Source organism: Dromiciops gliroides, chromosome 2 (genome assembly GCF_019393635.1).
Source record: "Dromiciops gliroides isolate mDroGli1 chromosome 2, mDroGli1.pri, whole genome shotgun sequence".
NCBI lineage: Eukaryota > Metazoa > Chordata > Mammalia > Microbiotheria > Microbiotheriidae > Dromiciops > Dromiciops gliroides.
The window spans coordinates 77,137,840-77,152,188 of record NC_057862.1 but is presented as its reverse complement, the minus strand read 5'-3'; the positions used below and the strand labels follow the sequence as shown (position 1 = coordinate 77,152,188).

The 14,349-nt window shown below is 35.1% G+C and overlaps 1 protein-coding gene across 5 annotated transcripts in view; it reads left to right on the top strand.

Annotated features, from left to right (window-relative positions):
- Positions 1–14,349, top strand: part of LCOR (ligand dependent nuclear receptor corepressor) — a 138,456-nt gene that overhangs the window by 57,098 nt on the left and 67,009 nt on the right. The window lies entirely within an intron of this gene.

Here is a 14,349-nt window from a genome sequence, read left to right as displayed (position 1 = left end):
TTGTATCTCTGGCACTTAGGCATACTACCTGTTATGTAGTAGGTACTTAATAAATGCTTCTTGTACACATTTTGCTCCTGGTTCATTTCACTTCACTGCATCAGTTCATACAAATCTTTCCAGGTTTTTCTGAATTCATTCTTTTCCTCATTTCTTATGGTATGTTAATGTTCTTTTACATTCATGTTATCATTTGTTCAACCATTCCCCAACTGACAGATGCCTTTTTTGTTTCCAGTCCCTTGCTACAAAGCAATGTTACAAGTATTTTTGCACAAAGAGGTCCTTTCCCTCTGTTTTTAGCTTTTTTGGGGATATAGGGTAATGGTATTTTGCTGGGCCAGATGGTTTGCCCAGTTTAAGTGACTTTTTAGACATAGTTCCAAATTGTTTCTAGAGGCCATTTCACAACTTCATAACAATGCATTTGTGTGCCCTTCCTCACAGAGCTCTCCTACTATTGCCACTTTCCTTTTTTTATTATCTTTGCCAACCTTGCAGGTGTGAAATAGAATCTCAGGATTATTTTATGTTTTATTTCCCTCAGTAGTGATTTGGAGCATTTTTCATATGGTTTTTGGCAACTCACATTTCTTCTTTTGAAAGCTTCCAGTTCTATTGGGAAATGTTCTTACATACTTGCATTAATTCCTAGTATATCTTCAATATGAAAAATTAATATTTTTAGTCTTTTTGGTTTTAGGAGCAGTAGAATTATGAGTCAGACTGCAATGCCTTTTAAGGATGCAAAGAAGTATAAGATAGTTCTTTGTACCCTTAAAAAACTTAATGTCATTCACAGAAAAGACAGAATTTGAATAGCTATTCCAAACAACAATATAATGTTATAGTATAGTACTGCTTGCTAAATGAATGCTAGAGAAAGTAAAAATATAGCAGTTAGATAGAAGATGTGGGCCAGTAGGGACAAGGGAGGTTTCAATGAATAAAAGGGCTTTGGGCTAAGCTCAGGCCTGATGAATCAGTTGTAGAGCTGAGAATGGGGGAGGGCATGAGCAAAAACCAGGAAGTTGTGGGCTGTTTGTATTAAGGAACATGGGAATATAAGACTGCAAAGATAAATTGGTGTCAGATTATAGACTGGATTTTGAATGCCAAAGTTAGCACTTTGGTCTTGTAATGACTACAGGGGACAATTAAAGGGTTATTTTTTAAAGGTAGAGGAGAATAAGATTTTGATAAAGTAGTGTTTTAGGAAGATCTGTTAAGGATAAGAATTGATTGGGAAGGAGAGAGGCTTAGATACAAGGACTATAGGATGTTCAAGAGAGATTCTATAGAAATTCCCATTTGAAAAGATTTTTTATCCCTGTATGTATGGTGGTCCTATTCAGTTTCTTGTTCTTTATAGATTTTTTGTTATTGTGCTTCATGGCTGTTCTGTGAAGTCCATAGTATAAATTCTGAATACATTCATTCTTTCCTTATTTGCCTTTTGTTAATGTCAAGCATAGCACATAAAATGTTCTACTGTTGCTATGCAACTGCTAAATCCAATATTTAATGCTGTTCAGTTTTATTAATATTAACATCAGTGAACAGAGGGCTAGTAAAATATGATTGCACAATATCCAAGCAACAAAATTTATAAGTATTTAAATGTATTGTTGCATGTATGACCAACATGAGGGCCATAATTAATGCATTTGCTGTTTTGAGAAAAGTTAGTTATCGTTAAGTCTTTTAGCTCATAATCATTATGAGTTCTTTCTTTTTTTTCCCCTTTGAATCAGGTAATTTGACCTTTTCCCCCTTGCTACTTTCTGAGCTTTGGTTTTTCTGATTATTTCTATGTAATTAATACAGTTCTTAACTCTTTTATTCCTTTTTATTCTTTCTCATGTTCTGCATTGTTTTCTCTTTGATTTCTTTATTGTCTATCCCCCAGGATATCCCTACTTTCATTATTTAACTATAGAATTATAGAATGTTAGAGCAAGGAGAGAACTTCTCTATTTAGTTGATCAGTAAACAAGCATTTATTAGTACCTCCTGCATGCCGGTCACTAGATGATTGAATATAAAGACAAAAATGAAATTGCCCCTGCCCTCAAAGAGGACACTTTTGAGTTCACTTTTGGACATGTTGGTTGGGTTTGAAGGGTCCATAGGACATATACTTAGTGCATACTTTGGGACATTACTTGTAATTCCATAGTTTCTGAAATGAAAGAACAGTAAACATGTTTTCATCAAGCCTTTAATAAGCATTTATTAAATTCTTATGTTCCAGTCACTGTACTAAGTACAGAGACAAAAATGAAATAGTCCCACATATTCATACTTAATGCTTGTATTCTGTTGGGGCAAGCATTAAGTACACATATATGAATATACAAAATAGACAGTAAATAAAAGTAATTGGCTGGGGGATATTAGCCCCCAGTGGCTAGAGGAATCAGCAAATATTTATTCTTGAGCAAGTACCTGCCCATAATATAATCTAGGCATTTATATTACACACTTACTAGCTTCAGATATTGGTTGGAGTTTTTACTTTATATTAGATGTGAAACTTGTATATTGCTGGTGACAGTTTTTAAAATAGTGAACTCATAAAAGTGGAGGCAGTGTGGTATAGTGGGGAAAATGTAGGATTTCGTATTAGATTATAAGAAAGACAACTTTAAAAATGGCATTTTCTTAAAAATCAGTGTTACTGAGGTGTGCAGAATGAGATATGTTTTTCATACTTGGCTATTGTATTAATTTGTTTTGCATAACTATACTTACAGAGGAAGGCCTTTATTTGGGAAGAGGAGAATGTTAGTGTGGCGGAGGAGTAATGATAGTTTAAAAAGAGAATGTATCAATGAAACATTTAAAATAAACAAGAGTAAAGAAGAAAGTTCATAGGATCATAGCTTTAAAGCTGAAAGGGACCTCAGAAGCCATGTAGTCAAATCTTCTTATTTTACAAATGAAGAAACTGAGGCCCTGAGCAGTTAAATGACATGCCCAAGGTCAGCACAGGAGGTAGGGTATAAATTCAGGTCCTCTGGATGCTTTTTCCATTATTTCATGCAGACACACACAGGCAGGGCAGTATAGGTGTTAATGTGTTAAATTTAATATGTACTTTTAAAGAAGTGAATGTTGTGAGATGTCTTGCTTTCCAACTTTTTGTTGTTACAAGGAAAGATCATGGTGGGGTAATAAAACCTGGAAATGCCAGTGTTGCAAAATAAAAGGCATTAATAAAATTTATTTTTAAAAGATGTTCTAGAACCTTTAAAGCTCTTCAGAACCTGGCCCCTTTTTACTTTTAACAGTCTTTATAGACTTTATCCTCTAAACATTCTGTGATCCAGCTACACTGGCCTACTTGATGTTCCTTGAATTTTCTATCTTTTGTCTCTGTACCATTTGTACCAGTTCTACATTTGTACCATTCCTATGCTTGGAATGCTCTATTCACTTATCTCTACCTCTTAGTTTTCCTAGCTTCCTTTGAGTCAGCTTAAATCCTACCTTCTGTAGGAGACCTTTTCAGTTCTGTTTCCACTACTAATGCCTTTATTTCTCAGATTACCTATCATCTACTTTGTGTGTACCAAGCCATTTATATGTTGTCTCCTCTCTCCAATATTTTAATATAGGTACCTTCAGGACAGTGTCTGTTTTTGTATCTTCAGAACTTAGCACAGTACCTGGCACATAGTAGTGCTTAATAAATATTTGTTGATTGTCATCAGATTGATCCATATTCAATCCAAAGTCTACAAGACCCAGGGGTTTAACCTTTCTGTATTTTTTAAAGGCTTTGACAAAATATAAAGATGATACATAGATTTCTCACTAATATCTTCCTCGTAGTTTCTGCATCTTTTTATATATTTTATTTTAATGAGTACTTTCATTTTTAGAAGGGAAAGAGTAAGGAGAGTTGAAGAGCAATTACTCTTGGATAGTGTAACAAAAAAATTCAACTATCCTTTGCCTACTTACTATGTTACAATATAAACAGCTGAAGAAAGTCAAATGCTTTCTTTTACCATTTATACAGCTCTTGAATGTTCACAAAATGATTTACATATATCATCTTATTTGATCCTAACAACAGTCCTATGTGGTAGGTACTATTGTTATCTTCAGTTTACAGTTGTAGAAACTGAGGCTTAGCAAGCTTAGTTAAGTGGCCTTGTCCAGGGTCACATGGCTACTGAATGTGTTAAGTAGGGGTCTGAGGCAGGTCTTCCTTTGTTGAAGTCTAACACTCTATTGAGTTGTACATCAATATTCAGAAAGTAGAGTTTTTATAAACAGTGAAACATTGCACTGGCTATATAGGCCAGTACACTTCCCCACCTCCCCCCAAGATGCTAACACAGTGTGATTGCAGAGGCTGGCAAACACTTTGAAGAGTAATATTCAATAAGAGTTAGAAAACTCATCATACTTTTCATTGCAATAATTCTCTTGCTAGAACTTTATTCCAAAAAAATCATAAAAATGAAAAAAAAATTCCTGTCTGGCACACAGAAATATTCATATTCACTTTGCACTAGCAAAACAAAAACAAGGCCAGCCCATATGTCCAACCAATGAAAAAAATGTCTATATGTTATATATTAATATAATGGAATAGTTTGATACTATGAAATGACAAATTAGAAACACAAAAGAAATTCGGAAAGATTTTTATGAGATGATAATAAATCAATCAGTAGAACCAAAATTAGATACATAAGGACTATACCAATTTATTTCTTAAAGAATAGGACAGCAGGGATAAAGATGGTCAAACTTTGGATAGCCTTGGTTTGGAAGGGGATATAGAAGAGTAACATTTTCTTTTCCCATTGGATAATTCTTTTGGTTTTACCTGTAGACTGTTTACAGTTTTCCTTTTCTATGTGTTTGATAACTGACTAGGCTTAAAATTGGTTTGTATATATTATACAGACAATATTGGATTAACTGTTTTGGATTCTACCATCTAAGTGAAGAAGTGGCTTATAAGAAGATGAAGTTGAGAAAAATGGCTGTATTTGACCAGAAATATACAGAAAAATGTTCTAGCAATGATAGCAGTTTTAAAGGTACTCAGAAATCAGTTTTCAAGATAACTCATAGGGGAAGATTCTCAATGTAGAAAAAAATGATCTTTTGCTTCAACCCCCCCAAAATGTTCTCAATACACAGATATAAACTACTGTGCCTAGTATTTTTTATCTCTAAAACTTTCAAAAGAAGGTTGTATTGCCATATCGAAAGTGTCATTAGCAAAAACATGAAAAAAAGAACAGATAGGCTTTTATAAGTGATTTTGTCACAGTTGACTGAGAGGTGTCGAAAGTATTAAAGTCCCTCTGTTTCTATTGTTATTATTAAAAATTCATTTGATTCAGAAAAAAGTGCAGTTTTGATGGCTCTCTCCACAGACATAATATCTTCCATGTGTGCGTTAGAATTTTACATATATATATATATATATATATATTGTTCAGTAATCCATTAAGTATTGGCATCAATCAAGATGTAAAACAGGAAGGTATTCTCAGCAAAGACATTTGCAGTGTCACAAAAGATCCCATGCTGCATTAATTCAGTTCAACAAGCATTTATTAAATACAAAACAGTGGCACAATTTGTGAAGAATTAAAGTGAAAAACATACAAAGAGCAAATGAGAAGTACACAGTGAGCAAGAATAGACTGGGGCGGGGGGGGGGGCGGGCAGCAATGAGGGTTAAGTGACTTGCCCAGGGCCACACAGCTAGTAAGTGTCAAGTGTCTGAGGCTGGATTTGAACTTGGGTCCTCCTGAAATCCAGGGCCAGTGCTTTATCCACTGTGTCCCCTACCTGCCCCCAAGAGTGGATTTATATTAGTAATGAATATTTGTCTAAGAAAGTTGCTGCCCCCCTCCCCAAAAGTCCCTGTCTTCAAGGACCTGACAGTCTTAAAGGAGAGAAATTAAGCAATAATATACAGACAAGATAGATACAGGATATATTGTAGATAATCTCAGAGAGAAGACACTAGAATTAAAGGGGATATCAGGAAAGGCTTCTTACAGAAAGTAGGGTTTTAGCTGACCCTTGATGAAAGCCAGAATGTGGAAATGAAGAGGAAGAGAATTCCAGGCCAGTGATAATGCATGGAATAAGTAGATGGAGTGAGTACCAGCAGAGAGGTCATTATCACTGAATTGCTAACTATGTGGTGGTGGTGGTGGTGGTGGTGGTAGGAGGAGAACCAGGTTATGATGAACTTGAAAAGACAAACAATTTTATGTTTGATATTGGAAGAAAAAGGGAACCCCTGACATTTATCGCATATAGGGGAGGAAGTGACATGGTCAGATAAATTTGACAGTTGAATGGAGGATGAACTTGAGAAAGCCAAACAAACCAGAAGAGTACTGTAATAGTCCAGGTGTGAGGTGAGGGGACCTGCACTAGGGTGACAGTAGGGTTAGAAGAGAGAAAGAATTGCATATGAGAGGTGTTATGAAGGTAGAATCCACAGGACTTGGCAACAGATTGGATATGGAGGGGTGAGAGTGAGGAATGACCCTCTAGGTTGAGCGCTTGGGTCACTGAAAAGATGGTGATATCTTTGACATTAATAGGAAAGTTAGGAAGAGGTAAGGGGATGGGGTAGAGATGACTTCTTAGGTAGTCAAGATACTGGAGTAGTGGGAAGAATTACAGCCTAACGCTCTCACCAGACTTCTTCCACGAAGATATAAGGAATGTACCAGACCAAATCCTGTTTGGGAAATCCAAAACAAGTCACAGTGAGTAATTTTTCCAGCCCACAGGAGCTTAGGGAGACAAAGATGTCTGTAGATATTAAGGACAGGGTCTCGTCCACAACACACCATTTGAAAACATTCCAGCACCCAAGAACCGAAAGAACTGACACTGAGAACAAGGCAGAAAGAGATCGTTGGGGATCTCCAGACTATTGCAGAGTGCATGAATGAATGCCATCTGTCAGCTGTCACCACCCAATTTTGGGTTACAGAACTATTGTGGAGAAGAGTAGTCCAAGTGGAGAAGTTGCTAATAAATCTTTAGCTGCATACTGACAAAAGATGAGTTCTGGAAGCAAACCAAAGCTGTGTGACTCCAATCCCAGGAGCAGAGTGTTTCCAGCTTTTAGTCCAGCCTGGAATTCTACAGTGAAATAACCAGGGCAGAAGTCCTAGACAAAAGGGAAATCTCCAAAACCTCCCAGTGGGCTAATAGAAGTTGGGTACAGTGTCAGTCTTCTGAACCTTCCAAGTGGGGGCAAGCCAACAGACCCAAACCCAGGTCAGGAATTTGGAAAACTCAGAGCAGGAGGATAATGAGAAGACTTTGCCCTGAATGACATCATTTTGGGAGCACTGAAAGTTTGCTGCCCTCCAGCCCACACTGACTGAGCTGTGAAATTATCAGACAGATATAAGAAAACAAAAGTTCAGACCAGAGTTTCCCCTAGAAGTATGCAGTGCCCAGCACTAACATAAAGTCCAAAATGAAGAAGTAGGCTGCAAGAATGAGCAAACCAAAAACAAGAGTCCTACCATAAAGAGCTGTTATGGTGACAGGGAAATTTAATACAAACCCAGAAGAGAATGGTTTGAAAACATCAACAAGCAAAACCTCAAAGAAAAATAACAAGTCCAACCAGAATTTCTGGTAGAGTTAAAGTAACAGTTTAAAGAAGAGCTAAAAATTATTTTGAAAAACAAATGAGAATAGTAGATGAAGAGAAGTATAACACTTTATGCAAGAAAATAATTCACTGAATCAGAATTGACCAAAGCAAAATCAAAAGACTGAAAAAACAGAAGAAAATATGAGGTATCTCAATGGCAAAACAACTGACCTAGAAAGAGATGTGAGAAGAGATGATTTAAGAACCATTGTATTACCTGAAAGCCATGACCAAATAGAGCCTAAACATCATTTCAAGAAATCATGGGGGCTGGGGGTGGGAAAGAAACTGCCTAGATCTCTTAGAATCAAAGGACAAAATGGAAATAGAACAAATCTGCTAGTTACCTCCTGAAGGAAATTTCAAAATAAAAACTACTAGAAGCATAATAGCAAAAATCTAGAGCTTCTACGTCAAATTAAAAATACTGCAAGCAGCCAGGAAGAAAGGATTCAAGTACCAAGGAGCAATAGTCTAGATCACACATGATTTTGTAGATGCCATTACAAAGTTGCTGAGAGGGGGCAGCTAGGTGGCGCAGTGGATAGAGCACCGGCCCTGGAGTCAGGAGTACCTGAGTTCAAATCCGACCTCAGACACTTAACACTTACTAGCTGTGTGACCCTGGGCGAGTCACTTAACCCCAATTGCCTCACTTTAAAAAAGAACAAAGAAAAAAGAAAAAAAAAGTTGCTGAGAGCTTGTAATATGATATTCCAGTAGGCAGACTATCTAGGTTTACAACCAAAAATAACTTAACCAGAAAAGGTGAGTATAATTCTATAGGGGAAGAAAATAAACCTTAAATGAAGTCGAGGACTTCTAGGCATTTCTGATTTGAAAACAAAAACCAAAAAAACCAGAGCTGAGTATAATATTCATGTTAAGAGAAACATTTAAAGGTAGACATGAGCTTACCAATCATAAGAAACTAAGCAAGGTTAAAGTATTTACTTTCTCATATGGGAAAATGATACATGTGACCTCTCAGAAATCTATCAGGGGTAATAGGATTCTAATTACAGAGGTTCAGTGTGATTTTGTTTTTGATGACCTTAAAAGAAGAATGGAAAGGGTGTGGAATAGAAATACACTGGGAGAAGGGAGAGAGAAGAATGGGCAAAATTCTATAAATGGAATGTGCATGTAGAAGTCCATATGACAAGAAGTAAGTGGGGGTACATGGGCAACACTCTTCAAAACCTCTCATCTGAATTAGTTAAAAGAGGGAATAATATATAACACACCTACATTTGGGTACAGGAATATATTTCAGCCAACAAGGATACAGGAAGGAAAGGAAAGATAAAAGGGCAGGTAGATCAAAGTAAGAATTAGTTGGAAGCAAAAGAACTTCTTAAGGAGAGGATAGAGATAAAACAGAAAGAAATGTACAAGAGAATAGGATGGAGGAAAATAACAATTATAACTGAATGTGAAAGGGATTAACTCATCCATAACATGGGTTAGTTGAATGGGTTCAAAACCATAATCCAACAGTATGTTTACAAGAAACACACTTGAAACTGGGAGATACACACAAAGTTAAAATGAAGGGATGGAACAGATTCTATTAATCTAAGGTTCAAATAAAAAAAAGGCAGGGATAGCAATCATGATCTTAGACAAAACAACAACAAAAATAGACGTTACTAAAAGTTAATATAAATAATGAATGAATCCTAATACTAAATATATATGTACCAAATGGCAATCTACATTCTTTATTTTTTAATAATGCTGTGTTTTTCCTATTACATATAAAAAGAATTTTTAACATTCATTTTCTTTAACATTAAGTTTAAAATTCTCTCCCTCCTTCCTCATCCCCCTCCTTGAATCAGCAAGCAATTTGATTATAGGTTATACATATACAATCATGCAAAACATTTCCATATTAGTCATACAACATTTATATTCTTATAGGAAAGGAAGAATAAAGTATAAATAGCAAAACTGTAATTTATCAATTTATTCCTCTCATACCTAGATAAATTAACCAAAAACAGAAAAAAGAAAGAAGGGACCTGTATAGAATTTTAGAAGATGATAGACCTCTGGAGAATATTGAATGGAAATTAAAAACAAACAAACAAACCTATTTCTCAGCTGTATGTGGTACCTTAATAAAAATTGGCCATGTTTTATATAAAACCTCACAAAATAAATGCAAAATAGCATAATGCAATGAAAATTACATTAAATAAAGAGCCTTTGTGGCAAAGTTTTAAAATTAATTGAAAACTAAACTTAATCCTAAAAAATGTAAATCAAAGAACAAATCATAGAAACAATTTCATTAAATACAGTGGCAACATGACAAAATTTTAGGAATGAAGTAAAAACACTACTTATGGAAATCTTGCATCTCTAAATGCTGTCATCAACAAGAGGGGGGAAAAGAGTAGAGCAGTGAATTGGGCATTTAATTTTCTAAAGCTAGAAAACCAACAAATTAAAAACTTCAATTAAACACCAAAATAGAAATCCTGAAAAATCAAAGAAAAGATGAACAAAATTGAAAGCAAAAACATCTGTTGAATTACTGAATAACATTAAATGAGGGTGTGTTTTTTTTGGGCGGGGCAATAAAATAGACAGCCCATTAGTTACAATTATTTTAAAAGAGAAAACCAAATTACTGGCATCAAAAAATAAATAAGGTGAATTCACAGCCAGTGAAGAAGAAATAGAAATTATTAGGATCTATTTTACCCAATTATATGTCTCTGGGTTTTTTGTTTGTTTTTTGGCTGGGTAATGAGGGTTAAGTGACTTGCCCAGGGTCACACAGCTAGTGTCAAGTGTCTGAGGCTGGATTTGAACTCAGGTCCTCCTGAATCCAGGGCCAGTGCTTTATCCACTGCTCCACCTAGCCTCGCGCCCCCCCCCATTATATGTAAATAAAACTAACAACCTAAATGAAATGGATGGGTAGTTATAAAAATATAAATTATTCAGATGAACAGAACAGGAAATCGAATACTTAAATTACCTCATCTTAGAAGAAGAAATTGAACAAGGTTTAAATTAATTCCCAAAGAAAAATTCCTCAGGACCAGGTGGATATATAGGTGAGTTTTACCAAATATTTGAAGAACAATTACAGTACTATACAAACTTTTTTTTTTTAAACAGGAAAGAAGGGAGCCTGTCATTCTTTCTATGATACAAATGTTCTTGATATTTAAACCAGGGAGAGTCAAAATAGAGAAAGAAAGCTGAAGAAAACTATCCCTAATGATTATTGATGCAAACACTTTAATTCAAATATTAAGGAAATTACAGCATCATATTACAAAAATTATACACTATTATTAAGCTGTATTTAAATTAGGAATTCAAGATGGTTCAATATAAGGAAAATTATAAACAATAATGTAAAAACAAAAATAATTTTATTATATCACTAGATAAAGAAAAGGTTTTTGCTAAAAGCTTATAAATTGTTGAGTGGCAGCACCCATTCCTGTTAAAAATAACAAGGAAGAATAGAAATAAATGGAGCTTTCCTTAAAATAAGTAGTATCTGTCTAAAAGTAAGAGCCAACATTATCTGCAAAGAGGCCTTTCCAGTAAGGTCAGTGATAAAACAAAGGATGGACATTATTGTCATTACTATTCAGTACTGTTAAATATAGTAGTGACATGAAAAAGAAATTGAAGGAATAAGCATAGATGAAAAAGAAAGCAACAGAATGATCTTTTGTAAGGAATGTAATGATTTACTTACTTAGCGAACCCTAGAGAATCAGCTAAAAAACTAATTCAGCAAAGTTGTAGGATGTAAAATAAATCTACATAACATGCCAGTATTTCTAGATACTATCAACAAAATCCAGTAGGAAGAAATAGTGAAATTCTGTTTAAAATAACTACAGTTAATACAAAGTGTTTGGGAGTCTACTTTCTAAGGCATACAGGAACTATATGACCATAATTACAAAATACTTTATTCAAATACAGGGTCTACATGGTGAAATTTTAATTTCTCATGAATAGGCTGAGTAAATAGAATAAAATAACAAAAGTACCTATTTACTAACTAATTTCCATACCAATCAAACTACCCAAGAACTTTATAGAGCTGGGGGGAAAATAACAATTCATCTGGAAGACTAAAAGGTTAACAAATATTAAGGAAATTGTTGTTTGTTTTTTTAATGTGGGAAAGAAGAGAGCTTGGATGAGCCAGCTCTCAAAGTTTACTACAAAGCTGTAATTTGCTTAAAAAAACCTTTAGTACCAGATATTAAATAGAGTGTTACACAATATGAAGAAGCAAATTAGCACAGTAGTATAGTGTTTAACAACCCCCCCAAATCCAAGATATTGGAACAAGAACTCATTATTTGACAAAAACTGATGTGAAAATTGGAAAGCAATGTGGCAGAAACTAGGTATAAATCAACAGCTCACTATATGTCAAGACAGGTTGCAAATGAGTACAATCTTTAAACATCATATGCAAATTAGAGGAACATAGAAGAAATTTCCTGTCACATCAGTTCATGACCAAAATTAGAAGAAAAGCAGAAAACGGGGTGAGGTGAATCTTTGCAGAGATCTCATTTCTAAGATATTTAGGGAGTTGATTCTAATTTGGAAGAATAAGAACCATTCCCCAGTTGATAAATGATCAAAGGATATTAATAGGCACTTTTCATAGCAAGAAACTCAAGCTATCAATAACCATATTAAAAATATTCTTCATCATTAATGAATGATGAGAAAAATACAAATAAAACAATTGAGGTATCAACCTCAAACCCATCATATTGGCTGAGATAACAGAAAAGGAAAATGACACATGTTAGAGAACTGTTGGGAAAATAGTTACACTGATGCACTGTTGGTGGAGCTGTGAACTAACCCAACCATTCAGAAGAACAATTTAGAGCTGTGCCTAAAGGCTATAAAAATTTGCATGCTCTTTGACCCAGCAATGCTACTATTGGGTCTATACCCCAAAGAGATCAGAGTAAGAGGAAAAGGACTTATATGAACAGAAATATTTATAGCAGCTGTTTTTGTGTAATACCTGAACAAGTTATGTGTACATGACAGAATGCTGTTCGGCTATAGGAAGGGGATGTTTTCAGAAAAAACTGGGAAGACGTATGAACAAAGTGAAATGAGCAGAACCAGGGTGGGGGGATCTCTATCTATCTATCTATCTATCTATCTATCTATCTATCTATCTATCTATCTATCTATCTATCTATCATCTATCTATCCATCCATCCATCCATCCATCCATCCATCCATCCATCCATCCATCCATCCATCCATCCATCCATCCATCCATCCATCCATCCATCCATCCATCCATCTATCTATCTATCTATCTATCTATCTATCTATCTATCTATCTATCTATCACAACAATATTGTAATGATAATAAATTATAGCTAACTTAGTAACTGATCAATACAATAATGCATGGCAGTTTCCAGATAGAGAACTGAGTGCAGATTGAAGCATATTAGTTTTTTGGACATGACAAATGAGGGCATTTACTTTGTTTGAATATACATTATTTGTAACAGGTTTCGTTTTTCTTACTTTCTCAGTGGGTGAGGGAGGGGGAAGGAGTGAGATAAAATGAAATTTAAGCAATAAAAATATGAAAAATGAGTTCAATTTTAGACATACTAAGTTTAAGATATCTGTGGTTCAAGATGTCTAGTAGGCAGTTAGAGGTCAGAGACTGGAGATTGATAGAAAGGTTAGGGTTCATAAATTTACATAGAGAATTGAAATGATAGAGGAGGTATTGAGATTAGCTAGTATAGGAGGATAGAGGGAGAAAAGAAAAGGTACCAGGACAGAGTCTTGAGATATATTCTCACTCAGGGGATGAGAGCTGGAGTGAGATTGAGAAAGAGTGGTGGTTAGATAGGTGTGAGGAGGATGGGGCAGAGAAGTGTCATGAAAACTTAAATGAGAATATTAAAGAGAAGAATGTGATTAGCAGTGTCAAAAAGTGCAGAGAGGTCAAGAAGGATGAGTATTGAGAAAAAAAGATCCTTAAATTTTACAATTAAAGGGTCCTTACTAACTTTGGAGAGAACAGTTTCAGCTAAAGATGAAGTCAGCAGGGGCAACTAGATGGTGCAGTGGATAGAGCACCGGCCCTGGAGTCAGGAGGACCTGAGTTCAAATCCGACCTCAGACACTTGACACTTACTAGCTGTGTAACCCTGGGCAAGTCACTTAACCCCAATTGCCTTAAAAAAAAAAAAGATGAAGTCAGCAGCCACACTAACAGCTCAGGAGATAAGGAAAGGACTACAGAAGATATTTCAGTGAAATCCACAATAATATGAAAAAGATTGGTCTAATATCCATACTGAAGTGGATAAAAAGCATGTACTTGTTTCTCTAGTATTTGTATTGCTGAGTCTAAAATTGTGTAGGAAAATATTGTTCTACATTGCATTCAGGATATTTTACTTTGTTTCCATGGTCTCATACTGCTAGTGGCAACAAAAATCCATGTTTTTAAAATTAGTATTTTTGCGATTCTCTGTGTATGGGAAATTGCAGAAGAATCAAAATTGCCAGTAATTCAGAGGGCCTTGCAAAGGTGAGCACGTGTGGGTTGAAGCTTGTTTCCACTGATGATCTGCATGTAAGAAATATGAAGCTCATTATTGAGTATTTCAGTCAATAA